This window comes from Manis javanica, chromosome 2 (assembly GCF_040802235.1).
Source record: "Manis javanica isolate MJ-LG chromosome 2, MJ_LKY, whole genome shotgun sequence".
Classification (NCBI taxonomy): domain Eukaryota; kingdom Metazoa; phylum Chordata; class Mammalia; order Pholidota; family Manidae; genus Manis; species Manis javanica.
The window spans coordinates 72009257-72016000 of record NC_133157.1 but is presented as its reverse complement, the minus strand read 5'-3'; positions in this window follow the sequence as shown (position 1 = coordinate 72016000).

Genomic DNA, 6744 nt, shown 5'->3' with positions numbered 1-6744 from the left:
ATGATGGACACAATGCTGGGTTCTTTCCATAAATTATGTTCTCAGGAATGAGTTCATATGTAGCCTGTATATTACTTGACTAACAGTAGCTTAAACTCATTGGCATTTATTTTTTCCACATAACAAGGAAATCCAAGGCAAGCATCCAGGGTTTGTGCAAAGAGTTGTCAGAGTTGTCAGAATTGGAGAAAAAAATTAAGAGGACACTCAGTTAAATTTGAATATCACACATGAAAAGATGCTCGACATCGCTTGTCATCAGAGAAATACAAATTAAAACCACAATGAGATATCACCTCACACCAGTAAGGGTCGCCATCATCGAAAAGACAAACAACAACAAATGTCGGCAAGGTTGTGGAGAAAGGGGAGCCCTCCTAAACTGCTGGTGGAAATGTAAATTAGTTCAACCATTGTGGAAAGCAGTATGGAGGTTCCTCAGAATACTCAAAATAGAAATACCATTTGACCCAGGAATTCCACTTCTAGGAATTTACCCAAAGAATGCAGCAGCCCAGTTTGAAAAAGACAGATGTACCCCTATGTTTGTCACAGCATTATTTACAATAGCCAAGAAATGGAAGCAACCTAAATGTCCATCAGTAGATGAATGGATAAAGAAGATGTGGTACATATACACAATGAAATATTATTCAGCCATAAGAAGAAAACAAATCCTACCATTTGCAACAACATGGATGGAGCTAGAGGGTATTATGCTCAGTGAAATAAGCCAGGCAGAGAAAGACAAGTACCAAATGATTTCACTCATCTGTGGAGTATAAGAACAAAGAAAAACTGAAGGAACAAAACAGCAGCAGAATCACAGAACCCAAGAATGGACTAACGGTTACCAAAGGGAAAGGGGCTGGGCAGGAGGGGTGGGAAGGGAGGGATAAGGGCAGGGAAAAAGAAAGGGGACCTTACAATTAGCATGTATAATGTGAGGGGGGGGCATAGGGAGGGATGTGCAACACAGAGAAGACAAGTAGTGAGTCTACAGCATACTACTTTGCTGATGGACAGTGACTGTAATGGGGTTTGTTGGGGGGGACTTGGTGAAGCGGCGAGTCTAGTAACCATAATGTTCTTCATGTAATTGTAAATTAATGATAATAAAATGAATTTAAAAAATTTGAATATCAGATCAACTATATAAATAACCTTTTAGTATAAGTTACATATTTAAAATGACATATTTAAGATAACTTTTTTTCCGAAATTTGAATTGAATTGGGCATCCTGTATTTAATCCAGCAGCTCTACTTTAGCAGCAACTTAAAAATGTCATGAAAAGGCCAGGGTCTGTCATCATTGGCCTGTGGCTCTGTCACCGCGAAGTCCCGGGAAGGCATCAGTAGCTATGGGCACAGTGTCAGCTCTCAATGCAGGCAGGCAGAGGGAGGCACAGAGAGCTGCGCACCCCCCCCCCCCCAAATTACCTGACAGTGTCCCCGGCAGACCACTCCACGGCCAGAACTGGCTCTCACAGCCACTTCTCATTGCAAGGGAGGCTGGGAAGAGGATGTCATGATAGATTGGAACCAATTATGATTCACTGTCTGGGAATGTTGCCACAGGGACAAAATCCAGCCTCTTAGCAAGGAAGGGGAAGGAAACAAGAAACTGCAAGTGTCTACTGCAACCTTTTCTTTGCATACCCACTCTGGCCTTGATTTTAGCACGCTTGGATTGCTGTAATTCCAAATCCTGTTACCTAAACAATAGGACTGCTTAAAAATAAAAGTCTAGATATGAGTTTTCACACTTTAGAATAAAAATATTTATTCATTTCCAAGAATATCTAAAAATACCCTCTTCCACCCTTCTCCATCAGAGATGTCCCTGCTGGTTGAGAATCATTACACTTGACTTTTTTCGCCCTTTCAGCCTGTGAAAATAGGTCAGAGGAAGACTATCTTGGAGAAAAAAAACAATAAAACCCCTTAATACATTAAGAATGGAAACATTCAAATCATTTTGGGAAGAAATATATAGGTTTTTGCTTACAGCTATCAGTGAGAAATAAATCAGGAATTTGAAATAAAGAATACCCAGACTTCATTGCTGTATGTTCAGTTTTCATATTACAGAAACTATTGTCAAAGCACTTAATGGGATATTGTGTCTACTTCAAAAGGTGTATGTTCTTTATATATTGAAAAGAAGTAAATCTGCTGAAGTCTTCACTTTCTGTACATAAACAACCTCAGTCCCTTCAGGATGAACTTGCTGTCAGAAGGTTTGACTGTGCCTAATATCAAACACAAGAGTAAAGAGTTTAAAAGAGGACCTCACGTGCAGACTGTTACACTAAAGGGTGAGATTCAAGCCCAAGTTAACCTTTTAAGGATATGCTGTGGCAGTACATCGGAACATAAAATATTGGAGCAATATCAGCTGGTCCAACACACTGTATTTTAGTATGAAAATTAAAACCAGAGCTAGTGACTTGCCCAACTCCACGTAGCTAGTTTGTGGTGGGACTGGGGCCAGGCCACAATCCCTATACCACAGACACACACACAGACACACACACACACACAGACACACACACACACATTGTTAATTTTAAAGCAAAGAGTGGCAGGAAAAATGCCTGCGAGAATACTTCTCTTCCTCTCCCCTTTGAAGAGACCAAACTGAGGAGACTGGAAAGACAAGGGCTGTGTCAGGGAAAAATGAAGCTTTCTGTTCTGGGCTGTTGGAGCCTGGTCAAGGAGGCAGGCTGACTCATGAGGTCATCTGTGGGGCAAGGAGTACTGGTGAGTTGATGTGAGCTCCGTGCTGCTGTCTGGCCATGCTGACCCTAGGTTTGTGGCTCTAGCTGCTCTTTCAATACCCCATGCATGGTGAAGAGTTAGGAATAAGCAAGGATATGGAAAGGGTAGGAAAGGTATTACTCTCCACATCTGTGCACACACAGGACTAGATGAAAATTGCAATAGCAGCTTTGGGGCCCTTATGACCTCAAAGCAGCCATGATAAAATAATCAAAAGGAAAAACAATTTCCAACAGTAATGATGCTTCTGTGATGTTCTTCAAAGACTTAAATTATAATACTGTGTTTATTTTGCTATATTTGAACTTCTATCTAATGGCCTATAGGTTTACAATAATAACTGACCTTTACTGAGTACCTACCATGTACTTGGTATGGTATCAAGTGCTGTTAAGAAATTTTCCCAAGCTTGGAAATAGGCAAAAGAGGTTACTGCATATCCTTTCAGAGTTATCCAAGCACGGTCTACCCAATGCACCTGTGGGTTAGCCAGTTCTCCAGAAGTGCACACCTTTGTTTGAGTTGCTATTTTCTCTTGATTAGGGTATTTTAAATCTCATAAGTGTAGATACTAACTTGTAGAAATTGATAGCGAAGCTTTCTCCACTTCAACACTATTGGCATTCAGGCTTAGATAATTGTTTTTGGGTTTTTCTTAGGGGGTTTTTTGGTCCTATAAATTGAAGGATGTTTAAACACATCCCTGTTCTGTACCCACCAGATGCCAGTAGCAACCCCTCACACCATTTTTGATACCCCAAAATATTTCAGACATGGTCAAATATACCCTGGAAGACAAAATTTTCCCCACTTGAGAATAAATGCTGATATCAATAAAAATTAAATTTGTCTACTAGAGATACAAATTATTTATCTGGTAAAGAAAGATAAATCAGTTTTATTGCCTATACATTAACCAGTTTTTTATCTAAATTGGCCATTATTCAAGCCTTTTCCTTCAGTTACCATTAATGCTTTGCTGCCTCCAGTTTTCTTTGAACCAGTCTTACCATCTTACCATTTCCCTCATTAATATGTCAAATGAATCTTTAACACATATTCGCTTTATATTTGTATGGGTCATGTTTTTAACTGGAAAGTATATTTTGACAGTACTTTACAACATTACTTTATTACCACATAAATATGAGGCTTAGAGAGGTAGAATAACTACCTAACTTATAACACTCATTGAAACCGGATTGGGAACCAAGTCTTCATGATTCCAAACAGTAAGCTCCTAACCATCATGCTGGTATTCTGAGGTTAGTCCTAAAACTTTGCAATCTGGCTTGCCATTGTCACCACACTTAGCTTGCAATTAATTGTACTTCTATGGCTTTAGGCCACCCAATTTTTTACTGTGAAAGGGCTTCAGAGTTCAAAATCCAAGAACTAATCAGAGTGGCCTTCTAACTTCCGAACATTCTTTGGTCACCTTATCATAATATCACTGAAGTCAGCACAATAGGAGGTTGATAAGGAGTACCTGGATTCTATAGCTACTCAATTCAAGATGCTCTGTTCAACACACTCCTTGAAAATACCTGTGAGTGAGTTGCAGCTCTCTTCTCTCTCCAGACCAAAGACAGATTTAGCAGGAATTCTGTTGGGACTTGCTGATTCTGAAATTCACTTTTTGTCCCTCTTCCTGTTTTGCAAACAGGGGGATGTGGTAGATAAGGCAGAAAGGCATCAGGGATTGATGACATCAGCACTTGAAGCTGCTGTGTCTAGGCCTAAGCTGATCTTCAACACTCCTCTGTCTAGTCCAATAACATGTATTGCAGCAGGCGGCATATGGATAATTACTGGGCTCCCTGATTAAAAATCATTTGCCTGACTCAAAGTTCTTAGGCGGTAGCCTAGCTTCATGCAAAATACATGGAATAGTAAAAATAACTATGACTTTTCGAGTGCTTAGTGTATACCAGGTACTATTTAAAACCCCACATAGATGATCTTGTTTAATATTCATTAAACCCCTAGAAGTTACTATTATTTTTCATATGAAGAAACTGCAGCACAATTTGCCCAACGCCACACCAGTAGTGGCAGAGCGAAATTCAAATTGAATTTCTGAGTTCAGGCTCCTAACCACTGCACTCTACCATAACAGGAATGATCAACTATCCAACTGGCAGGAGTGGAATGAGGAAATTAAGGGATAGAACTTCACTGAAGATATGGTTGGCTGAGTGTTCTGGAGGCCAGGATGCATGGCGCATGTGATACAAAAGACCTTCCAATCCTCTATTATGATGTCCTTCCCGAAGCAGAGGTGGTACAGGGCTCAGAAAAGGAGTCCCTCCTGTCATCAGTCACCCTGACAACGCTGCGTTGAGGACATCTTGCCGACCTAGCCTACAGAAATAGCAGATTTATTTTGGGAGAGACCTGACACTAATATTGGATAACACAGTTATTATTATTACTGCTTTCAGTAAACCACAAAAAACATGGAGAAGTAATGTTGACTCCTCGCAGTTGGAAACCTTGACTTGGTTCCCACTTAGGCATATTTATAAGTTGTAAAAGTGTGTGGCAAGTGTGAAGTCATTAGTAACAGAGATGATGTTTACCATCTGAAAATCATTTGTTTCCCCCAAACACATATGGGAACACAAAGTAGTTCCCATCTTTCTTGCCACCTATTTTTCTACATCCAAGAAAGTTAGACCGACCTTAAAAAGTACTACCTCACTTGACAGCAAAGGAAAATGGGGTGCCAAGATAAGATTTGGGTCCACTCAAGTAGTCTGCATTGGAGCCAGATTTTTTTTTTAATACTTCCATGTTTAATAATGATCATCAAAGGAACATCCACAACAGCTTGGCTTTTGTTTTGTTCTGTTTTGTTTTGTTTGTTTTTTCTTTATTTTATTATCATTAATCTACAATTACATGAAGAACATTATGGTTACTATCTCCCCCCTTCACCAAGTCCCCCCCCACAAACCCCATTACAGTCACTGTCCATCAGCATAGTAAGATGCTATAGACTCACTACTGTCTTCTCTGTGTTGCACATCCCTCCCTATGCCCCCCCCCACATTATACATGCTAGTCATAAGGCCCCCTTTCTTTTTCCCTGCCCTTATCCCTCTCTTCCCACCCCTCCTGCCCACTCCCTTTCCCTTCGGTAACCATTAGTCCATTCTTGGGTTCTGTGATTCTGCTGCTGTTTTGTTCCTTCAGTTTTTCTTTGTTCTTATATTCCACAGATGAGTGAAATCATTTGGTACTTGTCTTTCTTTCTCCACCTGGCTTATTTCACTGAGCATAATACCCTCTAGCTCCATCCATGTTGTTGAAAATGGTAGGATTTGTTTTCTTCTTATGGCTGAATAATATTCCATTGTGTATATATACCACATCTTCTTTATCCATTCATCTATTGATGGACACTTAGGTTGCTTCCATTTCTTGGCTATTGTAAATAATGCTGCGATGAACATAGGGGTACAACTGTCTTTTCCAAACTGGGCTGCTGCATTCTTAGGATAAATTCCTAGAAGTGGAATTCCTGGGTCAAATGGTATTTCTATTTTGAGCATTCTGAGAAACTTCCATACTGCTTTCCACAATGGTTGAACTAATTTACATTCCCACCAGCAGTGTAGGAGGGTTCCCCTTTCTCCACAGCCTCGCCAACATTTGCTGTTGTTTGTCTTTTGGATGGTGGCAATCCTTACTGGTGTGAGGTGATATCTCATTGTGGTTTTAATTTGCATTTCTCTGATGATTAGTGATGTGAAGCATCTTTTCATGTGTCTGTTGGCCATCTGAATTTCTTCTTTGGAGAACTGTCTGTTCAGCTCTTCTGCCCATTTTTTAATTGGATTATTTGCTTTTTGTTTGTTGAGGTGCGTGAGCTCTTTATATGTTTTGGATGTCAATCTTTTATCGGATCTGTCATTTACGAATATATTCTCCCGTACTGTAGGGTATCTTTTTGTTT